This window comes from Sarcophilus harrisii, chromosome 2 (genome assembly GCF_902635505.1).
Source record: "Sarcophilus harrisii chromosome 2, mSarHar1.11, whole genome shotgun sequence".
Taxonomy (NCBI): Eukaryota; Metazoa; Chordata; class Mammalia; order Dasyuromorphia; family Dasyuridae; genus Sarcophilus; species Sarcophilus harrisii.
This window is the reverse complement of record NC_045427.1, coordinates 36,266,517-36,281,013: the sequence shown is the minus strand read 5'-3', so window position 1 is coordinate 36,281,013 and position 14,497 is coordinate 36,266,517. Positions and strand designations below refer to the sequence as shown.

General features: G+C 40.7%; 1 protein-coding gene across 3 annotated transcripts in view; it reads right to left on the bottom strand.

The window, feature by feature from the left end:
• ADGRG1 (adhesion G protein-coupled receptor G1) overlaps window positions 1-14,497 on the bottom strand; it is a 74,410-nt gene that overhangs the window by 47,642 nt on the left and 12,271 nt on the right. The window lies entirely within an intron of this gene.

Genomic DNA, 14,497 nt, shown 5'->3' with positions numbered 1-14,497 from the left:
AATTAGACGCTTGAAGAGACTGTGGAGAAACAGGGAGGAGACCTTGCCTGAGGATGAGGGATGTTTGTGTGAGACCTCCCTACATAAACGGTTTCAGATGACGAGAATAGGGGCCACATGCCACATTTATTATCTTCACGGGATCACAATTAAAGCTGATATTTATATTGTATTTTAAAAATTCAGAGAAATTTACAAAAGTAGCCCCTTCTTGGCAAGGAAGCCATGAAGTCCAAAAGTTCCTGAGTAGGTAGAGGCCTCCTATGACCTTTTAGTCCCTTCTTCCAGCTGGAAAGACGTTTCCCATCAATCCCTTGCCCATAAATAGACAACACAAGTATCATCTCATTTGTTTCTCACAACAAATCTGTGAATTGTGTGCTATGGTATTATTGAAGCCATTTTATAGATGAAGAAACTTAAACTCAGAAGCAAGTCACTTGAACTCTCTGGACTTTAGCTTCTTCATCTGTAAAATAGGAAGGCTGGACTAATCAGACCTTAAGGTCATTTATAACTTTAAGTGACTTACCCATGATCACACAACTCCTAAATATCACAGGTAGACTTCAATAACAGGTTTCTTTTGATGCTAGAACTAGAGCTCTTTCTACCATCTCCCAATGCCTCATGTATAAAGACCTTAGGATCTTATATCTAAACCTAGAAGACATTTCAGAGTGCATCTAGTCATTTTATATGTTTTTTAATAGCTTTTTATTTATAAGATATATGCATGGATAATTTTTCAGCATTGACTATTGCAAAACCTTTTGTTCCAATTTTTCCTCTCCTTTCCCCTACTCCCTCCCCCAGATGGCAGATAGACCAATACATGTTAAATATGTTAAAGTATATGTTAAATATAATGTATGTATACATATCTATACAGTTATTTTGCTACACAAGAAAAATCATAGTCATTTTATATGTGAGGAAACTGAGGCTCAGAAATTTAATGGATTGTCCCAAGCTCACATAGTAAGCAAGAATCGACTTTCTCTCTGGTGTTACTCCCTCTATTTCATAGTACCTCCTCCATGCGCAAAGAAAAAGGTCTTCTTTTCCCCCTTTCCCCCTCCATAACTCCATATTCCAAGCAATTCTGAATAACTCCAATCCTTGGGGTTCGTGGATCTTCAGTGTCAAATATGGAGGCAGAATTAGGAACAAAGATGTTGAGAATATCAAACTGGTACAAGAGCCAGAGCCCTTGTCCAGAACTACCCCTGGGCAAAGCTGATAGATAATTGGCACCTTCTTTCCCAGACTCCCTTTCCCACACATGTAGGGGTCTCCACCAATGTACCTCCCAGGAATCAGTTAATTAACCCTCACTAGAATGATACCTGATGGGGTTTAAAGATGTTACCCCTCTCAGAGACAAGAAGAGCTTTAATAAGGAATGGTTGTCTAAGGGTAGACTTCCAAGGACTGAGATAGATGGAGTTTTGAAAGAAGGAGGGCTTCCTAGGACTCTTTAAATTATTCCATAGCTATTGAGGATGAGGGAGGAATGCTGGGATTTTAAAAGTGATGTTTTGGTCATGTGTCCTGGGAACTGTATTGCTGGGGAGTCTGTTGAAGTACTTTTTGTTCAAGGAAGACCTTGATTTACTCTCTCATGTCCCTCCTTTCTCCATACCCTCAAGTACCTCATTCGTAAAATGAAGGGATTCGATCAGCTAGTCCTACAGACTTCATCTTTAGAAGGAGGTCTCATTGTAGCTCCAGGGAGGGCACCTGGTTTGGGATCAGGTATGGTAGATGACAGTGGAATTCTAGAATGTGCTGCTGGATGTCCTTGGCGGTTTCTGGGGTCCACCCAGAAGGCTGGCTCGTGGGGGCACTGAAATCCATCTGTTATTAACCCACGTTCCTATGATGAGCCACTGTACTGGACATGTGACGCCAGCCTACAGACACATTCTCAGACATCCACAAAGCTTCAAGAAATAATGGCAAACTGCATTCTCCGGGCTGGCCTGGGCCCAAGCCTTGTGTGACTAAGTATATACACAGAGGGAGAGCTTCATGCTTTACGGGAACAGCCCATCCTCTCTTTTGGGTTCATCTGGCAGAACCGGTGTGAGGTGCTACTCTCTCCAGTGCTCCGAGGAAATCCGAATTCTGAACTTCAGAAAGACCAGTTTTCAAGTTCTTTGATAAGTGAGCGCTGTTACTGAGGAATAGCACTAGCCACGACAGATTGTAGAAGGCAGAGTCTTCCCACTCAGCTCACACTCTAATTCAGTCCAATCACTACGGATGACTGTCACTTCTCCTTTGGGATTAAACCTGTCCCAAGAAGCTGGGATCCTGATACAGGAATGAACTTATAAAAAATCCATCTGTTAACTTTGTTTGATCTTTTGTACTCCGGTGTATTTGACAACATTATTCTGAGAAGGGATTTCATTATCACAACAAAAAGGACCACAATAGGGACAGCTAGTGGGTGTAGTGGAGAGAGCACCAGCCCTGAAGTCAGGAGGACCCTAGTTCAAATATGACCTCAGACACTTAACACTTCCTACCTGTGTGACCCTAGGCAAGTCACTCAACCCCAATCGCCTCAGCAAAAATAAAAATTAAAAATAAGTAAATAAAATTTTTAAAAAGGATCACAATACAAAAAAAAAAAAAAAAAAAAAAAGGTTAAGGATTTCCAGTCTAGTGTATTCATGCACATTATCTCGTTGCATGTCTCAAAGCTATCATGGCGGAAAGATTTGAGATTAGATGCCTTTGGTATTGGCTCCCAGTCCAGAATCCAAGATTAGGAATGAGAGCAAGGGCATTCAAAGCTCTAAGAGTTGGGTGAGCAAACTACTGTGATGCTAGGAGATAAGGTGGGATTCCCTGAGTTATAGGGGTAGGGGGTTTCTGCCAATTGGTATTGGACCATGTGGCATTATAGGTTCATGGCTTTAGGGTTATCGATGTCCTTGGAAGTCATCTAGACAAACTTTTATTTTACAGATGTGGGAACTGAGGCTCAGAGAATTTTTTTTTTTAACAGAACAGATCTCAAGTAGTAAAGGCCACTACCTCTGCCATCACATTCAACTTGATTGCATTGTTTAGTCTTGTCTCTTATCAGCAAAGGGTGGGCTCTGAGCTCTGGAAACAGGACCCTGCTATTTCCTACTTCTGAAAGGACAGAATGAAACCATTCTGAGAAGAAATGTGGAGCTTTGTCCCTTAAGTCATGAAACTCTGCATGCCCTTTGACCCACAAGAAGATCAAAGAAGGAGAAAAAGCACAATATTTATAGCAGCTCTTTTTGTGGTGGTAATCAACTGAGGACTAAGGAGGTTTCCCATTAATGGGGAAGTGGCTAAACAAACTAGGGTATATGAATATAAAGGGATGTGATAAGAAATGATGGGGAAAAAATGGATTCAGAAAAACCTGGGAAGATTTGTATGAACTGATGAAGAGTGATGGGATTGTACATGACAACAAGAAGATTATAAAATGATCAATTCTGATGAATGTGACTCCTTCCAACAATGAGATGATTCAGACCAGTTCCAGTTGTTCTGTGATGAAGAGAGCCATCTGCACCCAGAGAGAGGACAGTGGGAACTGAGTGGGGATCACAACATAGCACTTTCACTCTTTCTGTTATTGTTTGCTGGCATTTTATTTTCTTTCTCAGATTTATTTTTTCCTTCTTGATGTGATTTTTCTTGTACAGCAAGATAACTGCATAAATATGTATGCATATATTGGATTTAATATATTTGAACATATTTAACATGCATTGGATTACTTGACATCTAGAGGAGAAGGTGGGGGGAAGGAGGGGAAAATCTGGAACATAAGGTTTCGCAAGGGTCAATGTTGAAAAATTACCCATGCATATGTTTTTTTTTTTATTTTTAAAATTTTTATTAAAGCTTTTTATTTACAAAACATATGCATAGTTCCATATTGCTCTCCAGAATGGTTGGATCCATTCACAGTTCCACCCACAATGTATCAGTGTCCCAGTTTTTCCACATCCCCTCCAACATTCAGCATTATCTTTTCCTGTCATCTTAGCCAATCTGGGAGATGTGTAGTGGTATCTCAGAGTTGTCTTAATTCCGTGCATCTGTTTTGTAAATAAAAAACTTTAATAAAAAATCAGAAAAAAGAAGCGTAAAGGGAGATAAAACCATGGCACAATTTACACCATAAAAATAACACTGTAAAGAAAACCAACTTTGAAAGTCCCAAGAACTCAGATTATATATCAACCACAAAGATGAACCTTGCTCCCTACCTTCTGATAGACATGAATGCAGACTCGGCGATACAGAGTGAGACATTCATTTTTAGACCAATGTGGGAACTTGTTTTATTTGGCTATGTATATGTTAACGGGATTTTGTTTTTCTTTCATTTCAATCGGGGATTGGATGAGGTGTAGAGAAAACAAACTTGGTAATTGGGAAAAAATTAGAAAAATAAAAGGAGAGTGTCTTAAGCCCATCTGGGCCAGGAGCCCTGATTTTAAATTATTGAGTATTTGGTTGACTGAACTAAGGAAATACAAAGAATGTTTTCTCTTCAAAGAGAAGTTGTTTAGAAAGACATCACTAAATTTGGGGGGAGGGGAATAAGGATGGATTTTTTAATTGAAACAACTGTTGAGGTTCATAGTGTTGTGTATTTAGAGCTGGAAGGGACTGTACAGGTCAGGCAGGCAGTCCAACACCCTTGACAGATGAGGAAACTGAAGCCCAGAAAAATGGACCAAGGTCACAAGTATCAGAGCCAGGAATAGAACCCAGTCCTCCGACTCCAAATTTAGTCACTTTTCTTTTGCTTGTGGCCAAGTTATTGAAGGGTTACAATCAGCATCAGTGGAGAGATTGATCATATCAATTAAATTGTAGTTGCTTCAAGTATTAAATTTTTTTCTTATATTCATGGAGATAATGGGATAGAGTGAAAGTATGGCTGAACGAATTGTCAGGATGCCCAGGTTTGAGTTCCGATTCCAAGGTCTGATGACTTTGGGACTGTTGGTCTCTCCGACTCCTAGTCCCTCATCTAATAAAAATGTTTGTGTTGTGGGTAAAATACTGGCCTCCGTCTTAGGAAGACCTGTCTAAATTACTCACTAGGTGTGTGACCACAAGTAAATTACTTTTCTGAGCTTCAATATCCTCATTGGGAAAATGAGGATAATAATAATAATAATGGTTATTATTATTATATTATCATTATTATTATAATAATCCTTATAAGCTCTTACCTCATAGGATTAATAGAGGCCCAAATGAGACTGTGTATTTTGTGTCATTAGGTTAAAAACCTAAAGCACTATATAAAGTCAACTATTATTATTATTATTATTGCTTATCTCATTATCATCATAGAATCACATATTTAGGGCTGGACTTGAGATTATAGGGTTCCAGGGGACAAACTCAAATTTACAGGGAGGAAATCTCAGGGCAACCCATTTGGGTCAATGTAAGGAAGGATCTGATCTGTAAGGACAGCTAGGGGATGCCATGGTACACAGAGCAGTGGAGGCAGGAAGGCTCATGTTTCCGAGTTCAAACCCAGCCTCAGACTCTTATTAGTTGTGTGACTCTGGGCAAGTCACTTTACCCCATTTGCCTCAGTTTCTTCACCTGCAAAATGAACTGGAGAAGGAAATGGCAAACCGTTCCAGTTTCTTTGCCTCAAATGGGAGCACGAAGAATTGGACATGACTAAAAAACAACTAAATAACAAATCTGTAGAGAAGTCTTTGTGTTATCACAAATGATACAGTCAGGAAGAATTAGATTCAAATTCTGCTCTGGTTGTTCCCTTTAGCAATGAGATAATAGTTCAGTCCCTTTCTCCTTCCCCTCTCCCCCATGCTACTACCAGAAGCTGAGAGTTGCAAAAGACTTCAGAGGTGACTTAATTTGATTGGCATCTGATCAATAATCTTCCCCTGCTTTGAGCCAGTCAAAATGGACCCATGGCTGGCTCCCCACATAAGATTTCCTCTTCTGCACCTGTGACTTCAAACAAGCTGTTCCTCTCAATCCCATGCTGGGAATGCTCATTCTCTTGCCTCACTGGGGCTCTTGGAGTTTCTCCCTTCCTTCAAGGCTCAGTTAAGTGTAGCCTCCTTTAGGAAGCCTTCCCCAATTCTCTCAGTTTAGAGCTCTTGACCTTCAAAACCTGAAATAACTTTGTATTTCTACTATAACAACAACTGTCTCCTCATCACCTTCCACTTGAATTACTGTAGCAGCCTGCAAGCCTTTCTCCTCTCAAGGGATTTTCCTAAAGCTCAATAAATTATTTGGGCAGCTAGGTTCAGTCAGGGAGTTCAATAATGGTTTCAGGGACTCTTACTAGGTATTTGATGCTAAACAAGTTACCGTTTACCTCAGTTTCCTCATCTGTAAAATGAACTGGAGAAGGAAATGGCAAACCACATCAGTATCTTTGTCAAGAAAACCCCAAATAGGGTCATGAAGGGTCAGTCTCGATTGAACAACGACAATATAGTTTGCATTTGCCAATGTATGTACATAAGGTCATGTTCAGAAATGTATTTTCAAATGTGTGGACACAGCCGAAATGTCCGAAAAATAACAATATATTTTGTATATACCAATGACTGTACATGCTGTGCCCCTTGAGGGTGAGGGACGGGGTCAATCAACTAGCATTAATTCTAGGAACTGTACTAGGCAAAATACAGAATGAGACAGAGGGAGCAAACTACTATTATCAAACCACCCACAGTCTGATGAGGAAGTCCATGTGTCAACAACTGTGTCCAAAAAGGATTCTAATTATTACTACTTGGATTACATTAGAAATCATTTATTCCAACCCCATCATTTGACAGGTTTAAAAATAGGTCTACGGTACTGTTGCTTATGAACGGCAGAGCTAGAATAACAAAGAACTTTGTAAATACACATTAGACTCATAAAATCACAACCTATGGGGGCTGCTAGGTAACACCTGGCAGAAAGAGCACTGCTCTTTAGTCAGAGGCACCTGAGTTTGAATTTTGCTTTAAATACTAGCTGGGAAAATTGCCCTGGGAAAATTGTTTAACCTTGCCTCAATTTCCCCATCTGTAAAATGGGAATAATAACAGCACCTGCTTCTCAGAGTTGGATAAAATGAGACAATACCTTTAGAGTATTTGGCAAATAATAGCTAACTCTTCCCATTCTTTTGAGAATCAAATATATACAATGCAATTTGCAAATCTTAAAGTATCAGTTAATACCCCACACTCATCCCATAGAAAGGACCTTGGGAAAGAGGGAAGTCAAGGGACATAGTGAGTGGGACTAAGTTTCAGGTCTCCTTACTGCTTGTCCAGCATTTTGGATACTGCACTGGAGCTGCATCTATTAATAAATAAGCTTCTATGGACTGGCTGCTGTTTTTAATCAGCCAAAGTCTTTTCTTCAAGTTCACTCTGTGCCAGGAAGCAAATTGTTCTTCGGCTTTAACCTGAAGACAATCTAAGGATGGACTTCTGGGTAATTTCTAGGACAATATGTGCCTCTGTGTCCTTGGGGAACCCTCCAGAAACACACACAAATAGCCATGTCCTATTCCCGGAAACTGCCCTGCTCAAGACTCCTAAGCCCCAGCTGCTGCTCTCCTTTCTGTTACCCATGATTTGAATGTGCTTTTAATGTTCAAACACACTGAACACTCTTCAGCTCCAGGTTCCTTCCCCAGTAAGAAGGCTTCCACTTCCTCTGGGTCTGCTTGGATCATCCCAACCAAGGAAAGTTCGGTTTCCTGAGGATCAAAACTTACAAAGGAACCAACCGCCCACAAGTCAACGGCTGGAGCCAGACCGGCCAAGAACATGGAGACCTCTCTACAAAAACCTTCTCCCACAATTCCACCTCAGTGCACCAGCCTGGAGGCTACCAACTCCCTTTGTTGTTTTAAATTCATTACTCCATTTTGTAAGCATTTAATCTCTTTCTCCCACTGCCTCCTCCCCAAATTGAAAAATTAAAAAGAGAAAGAAAGAAAAGGGAAATACATGTGAAACATACGCACAGTCCAGCAAAACAAATGTCCACATTGATCATGTTCAAAAATGTATACCTTGAATGCATGGCCATGGCTGAAATGATCGAATAACATTTTGTATATACCAATGGATTTACATGCTGTGGCGCATTAGATAGATAATTGGGTTTTGAATCAGGAAGATTCATCTCCCTGAGTTCAAATCCAACTTCAGATACTTTTTAGCTGTGTGACCACTGCACTTAACCATGCTTGCCTCAGTTTCCTCATCTGTAAAATGAGCTGGAGAAGGAAATAGCAAACCCCGCTCCAATATCTTTGACCCAAATGAAGCCACAAAGTGTTGGACATGACTTTAAAAAAAAAAACAAAACCTGTTGTGTGACTCTGGGCAAGTCACTTAACCCCAATTGCCTCAGCAAAACAAACAAACAAAAAAAACTGAACAACGAATGGGGTTTTAAAGAATCAGATAGTAAATCTGGGATCAAATGTGATGTATTTAATTCAGTGTACATAAACTTGATCCTCTGAGCTGTGATCACTATTTCTGTAGTGATTAAAAAAAAAAAAAACAACTTTGCTGAATCATTAGATTCTCTCTTCTAGTCCCCATCATACCAACATCATACTGTCCTTTAATCATTTCCTTTAATCATTTCAATTGTGTCCGACTTATCAAAATTCATTCATTCATTCATTCATTTAGCTGAAGCAACTGGGGTTAAGTGACTTGCTCAAGTCAGAAAATGTTAAGTGACTGATGCCAGATTTGAACTCAGGTCCTCATGACTTCAGGGCTGGTGCTCTATCCACTACATCAACTAGGTGCCCCTCAAAATTTATTTTTCAGAACCCTAAGGAGTGGTAACTAGGTGGTTCAGTAGATAGAGAAGCAGCTCCAGAGTCGAGAAGTCTTGAGTTTAAATCTGGCTTCAGGCATTTATCTAGCTATGTGACTCTGGGCAAGTCACTTAGCCCTGATTGCTTCTGAATTAAAATAAATAAATAAAAATTACCAAAGAACAAGGCACAAGGGCCTGGGAGACAAAGGTCTTAGATCTGTAAACATGAACCAATCATAAGATCTCTGAGACTTAGTTTTCTCATCTGTCAAGATAGTTGACCAGATGAGTTCACCAGGTCACATAATCCTAGCTCTAATAGTCTGTATCCTAAAGCTCTTTTCAGCACTGATATTCTGTGATTCCATAGCTGTAAAATCCTCTCCCTTAAAGGTTGTCCAAGAATCGGGCTGGGAGGATTCCCTTGGCTGAGGATACCAGGACCAGCTCTAATCCGGGCCCAAGGCTGCCAATCCTAAATACCACAATAATGCTCCATCCTCTATCTGCATCTGGAGGCTGTCAACACAGATTCGGAATCTGTAAAGTCGCAGGCAAACAGATTGGGTTTGTGACTTCCATGGGCAATCTCTTTGTCCTTTCACTGACTACGTGGGGATTTTCTCTCCTCAGTGAAAAGAATTTATCCTATCAGCGCTTGGACTTTGGGAAAACTGAGCTTTTGTAGCTTCGGCTGGAGAATACAAATTGTTAAATGGCTGTGTGTATGTGTGTGTGTGTGTGTGTGTGTGTGTGTGTGTGTGTGTGTTCAGATCCTTTCTTCCCTTCCTCCCCTTTCACACACACAGAAGCCTGTGAGAAGGGTCCTTTATGCCAGGCTCATTGTCTGAGTTCCCTCAGTGGGAAAGACTTATCACAATTCTTAGGGCTGGGAATTTGCCCACATGATCTCCCTCCCTCCCTCTCCATCTGTCCCCATGAGTCAAATGACCTGGGGCCATGGCTTACCCCATACTGTTAGAGAAATCTGCTTTTTACTGAGCAGGAGGCAGCATCCACAGCTTTCCTATGTTTCTGGCCTGGGGGTGAGGTCAGAGAGATCAGGAGTCAGGAAGACCCAGGGAGGATGACCTATGAATTGGGAACTGGAATACCAGAGAAATCCTCTATATGTTTTCTAGCCGGGTTTTGGTGTCCTGAATTTCTTTAGCAACTGCCAACCTCTTCTTACAGAACCATTTTGTTGTTTATATTCAATTTAGAAAATGGTGAAAATGAAGATGTAAATCTTTTTCTATCCAAATTCATCCAAATCTAACCAATCTCCAAGGTTAAGAACTTTTGGTCTAGTTGAAAGTTCTCATTTCACAATTGAGGAAATTTCCTAAAGTTCCATAGGTAATTAGTGGCTTATCTGGAATTTAAATTCAGATCTCAGGGCTTGGGAGTGACTAGGTGACAGTGGATAGGGTGCTAGGTCTAGAACCAAGAAGACTCAATTTCCTGAGTTCAAATCTGGTCCTGTACATTTACTAGTTATATGAACCTAGGAGTGTCACTCCATTCTGTTTGCCTCAGTTTCCTCAACTGTAAAATGAGCTGGAGAAGGAAATGGTAAAACACTCCAGTTTCTTTACCAAGAAAACCTCAAATGGGGTCAGGGAGAGCTGGATATGGCTTAAATGACTGAACAACAATAAGTACAACTCAAGGTTTAGACCTTTGTCCCAAAGGCTCAACTTTGCTACTTTGAGGTTTTGGTGACTGGAAAACAAGTCGAACATTTCTGTGAGTTCCTAGGAAAGAAACACTGATCTCATTCCCAGTTCTCATCACCCATTGATGATCATAATGAAAGCTCCTGTTTCAATAGCACTTTCCTCCCCTCAGCTTTTAGGAACTATAGCTAGTGAAAGTGTCATGATTTTTAGATGAGATAGCTGAGCCTCAGAGAAGGAAAGAGACTTGGCCAGCATCACCCAGCTGGGGAGTCAAGTCAGAACTGAATTCCAGGATCCTCCTGGGCCCTTACAGCTATATTACCAGCCTTTCTGAAAGCTTCCAGTTCTTTATTTGCCCAAAGAGAGATAGGCTCATGATTGCTTCCTCACCAACCTCACAGAACTGAATTCTGGGAAGCAATAATTCATGCAAAGGCATAAAACACAGAGTGCTTTGCAAATGTACTGGCAAGGGCTTGGAAAAACAAAGATATCTCCTCATCCTCCCCAAAGTGATGTGTAGTGTCAATGACTCTCCTGGTGAAAAGTACCAAGGTGATCCAGATGTCTGGCTGAGTGACAAAGAGGCTGATTAGGGAAAAGGGAAAATTCAATTTGAAACCCTGGGAAAGGATAGGTTCAGACCATTGACCTCACAGGTGCCCTAAACTGTCTCGCTCCACTTCAGAGTCTAGTACAGAGCTCGGAAAACAATAGAACACAGTAAACACATGTCTTATTTCAGTAAAAGACCTTAGAGATGATATAATCTGGCATCTCCCTTTTATAGAAACAAAAATGACTGCCTAGAAAATAGTTTCTCCAAGATCATAAAGAGATTGAATACTTAATGTCAGCCCTGAGAAGATTGGATGGAGAGCTGAGATAGATGACTGTGGTCTAGTGAAAAAGAAAGCAGGTTTTAGGATTAAAAGACTTAGATCTGAATCCTGGCTCTGACACTGTGTGATACTAGACAAAACAGATCAGAACTCTGTGCCTCATCATCTGTAAAATGGGAGCCTATTTCACATGTTGTTTGTAGGAGAGCTGCTTGTAAACTTTAATTTGCTCTAGAAAAGAAAGTTATTATCCTAACTACAAAAGCCCCTAATTTTATGAAAGGAAGGAATCAGAACGGGGAAGTGAAGAGATTATATTCAAAGGACTTAGAAACAGAGTTGGTTTCCAAATTCTTGTTCTAGGATCATTGGTCAGAGGTGGAAAAGGCTCAGAAGTCACCTCATCCAACCTTTTTATTGCAGAAATGGAGACCTCAGGGTGATTAAATGACTTACTCAAGATGTCATGGGTAGTGGGTGTGTCAAAATGCTTTTCTCATTATGATATTGCCATATGTTTCCAGGCTCTTAAGATCTTGAGCCTGATAAATAACTTACAGAGCAATCAGCCCATCATGGAAAAGGTAATTTTTTTAAAAAATTTTCTTTTCTTTGAGAAAAAAGTCATGGTCTTATCAGGGCACTTGGGAAATCCTAAGCATTACCCGTTCAATTTTAAAGTTTCTCATTTCTGGCTTCTGGGAAGGACTCTGGGGGCTAAGAGCAGTGACTGCTACTGGACAAAACCATAAGAAGCAGGATGCTACTCTAGCAGCCCAGTTTGGGCACAGACATTGCCCACCGGCAGCTGGGGCCCGACCCTGGCGCACAGGTGCTTGCAAAGCTGTTGCTGAGCAAACCCTAAAGTATTCTCAATGTTCTGTGCTGACTGAAATTTAGGGTAAGGTCTGCGACACTTGTGAGCATGGTTTGGTCAGTTGGGATTCCATAGCCAAGTGCCCTGGCAAGACAGAGTCTACCTCACCAAAATGGGCATCTTGGCAACGCCTTATATTACATACACATCCAGGCTTGTACAACTGCCTTGTGTATGGCATGAGATGATGGGATTTGAAGTTAGAAGGGACCTTTTGAGATTATTTGTTCACATCCCTTCAGCAGATGGAGGAAAATGAGTCACAGAGATGGGAAGATGGTTTGCTCCAGGTCTAGAGAGGTCAGGCGTAATTAGCCTTAGCCCCAAGAAGGCTAGATAGAGAGTACAGTGTTGCTTTAACTCTATTCAATTCAATAAACATTTATTAAGTGCCTTTCATGTACTAGGCACTGTGCTAAGCACTCTAGCTTTTTAAAACTACCATTTATATAGCCCTATAATAATAGTATCTAAGTCACAGTGTTGTTAGGATCAAATGATCCTTGACTATTTGTCAAAGTGCTTAGCACAGTGCCAGGCATGTAGTAAGTGCTTAATAAAGGCTTGCTCTTCCCTCCTTTTTAATATTTTTAAAGCATTTGATGTTTGTTATTTTAGTTGATTCTTGCAATAGCTTTTTGAGATCGGAGTTCTTACCAAAAGAATGTGCATATGTGATATAATAATAAAAATATGCATATTACAGATGAAAAAACTGAAGTAGAGAGGTTTGGTGACTTCCTTGAGAGACCACTCAATTAGTGAGTGTCTCGGGCAGGATTTGAATTCAGATCTTTCTGAATCAAAGTTCAATGCTCTATTTCTAGGACCTCTGATTTTTTTTTTTCTTAACCTCTTATGAGGAAGAAGATAGGGAGAGAGGTATTATTGAGGGATATCTTAAGAAGGGGAAATGATGTGCTAATGGCCATGCAGCTAAGTCAGGGCTATGAGTAACTAACAAGAATTTAGCTTTACTCCCAGGCGTTATGAACCTTCTGTTTTAAAGGAATGATTTTTTTTTTAAAAGCCTAACATTCCCAGAAATTAAAAAGCAGAATGAGCTGGATTTTGATCTCTTAATCATGGCCAGAATTCTGTGGTGGTCTCAAAGAAAAAGATTCTACTCTGCAGTAAAATCCTTTCCCCTGGGACAAAATGTATCGGGGACACTTCTCTCCCACTCCATCTTTTGGAGAAAGGTCAGCAGGGAAATTTTATATTGACATAAGGAATCAGGGATGTTGGAATATGGATTAGGCTGCAGGGTTACCTGTGATTAAGGGGGGGGGGGCACCTGAGTCATAATAAAGTTGCCTGGTATTAATAATAATCCTTAAGAATTAGGAAGTAGTGGTCTCATGTTCTTTATCTCTTGAAGAAAGAAGTTTCCCCTAACACTAGATCTATCAGTTGGAACCAGCTGGAATGGACCTGAGCTAGTCTGAGGTTTTACCGTTGACAGTTAAGGGAATTAACCCTCCTCCCAGCCTGGCCTTCCTCCCCAGCCCCTCATCTGCCTTTCTCTCTGGCAGCTGTGGGAGGCAGGGGGTACAAGCAGCGGAGCAAGAGAGGAAATCCTTGAACTTTTGCAGTAAGATACCATCCGATTACAACTGAAAAATAAAAGCAAGAAGGGAGTTGAGGGAGGGTTTCTTTCTGCTGCTTTTCCCTTATCACTGTGAGAACTTTACTTCCTCCGCACAGAAGCTTTATGCCCCCATCCTAAGTCCTCATTGGGACTTTTTTTTGTTTTTGTGGCTGAGGGGAGGCTCACTCTCACAGTTCTTTCTGGGAGATTTTGGGGAAATCACAGTTCTCTCACTGCTCCACCTCTAGTTATCACTGACAGCGATAGGATGCTCAGTCTCAGATACATGGGTAGCTACCATCGATAGTGCCCACACAGCTTGGTACCAATGTGAGCTGGCACAGAGGATCCTCCTCCTCATCTCTTTCCATCTATTTCTTTTGCCATATATGGGAGAGATGAGCTCATAGAATTAAGCAATAGCCAGGAGTGGACACCATTCCTGGTTTAGACACTTGCTATCTGGGTGACCCTACACAAATTACACCCCTTTCTACTTAGAACCTCAATTTCCACTTGCATAAAATTATAATAATGAATACCCAAAATATATAAAAATGATAACAAAATAATAATGTTCTGTGACTTTGGGGAAATTATTTAACCTGACCTCTATGGGTTATCCTGGGTGGTGCAG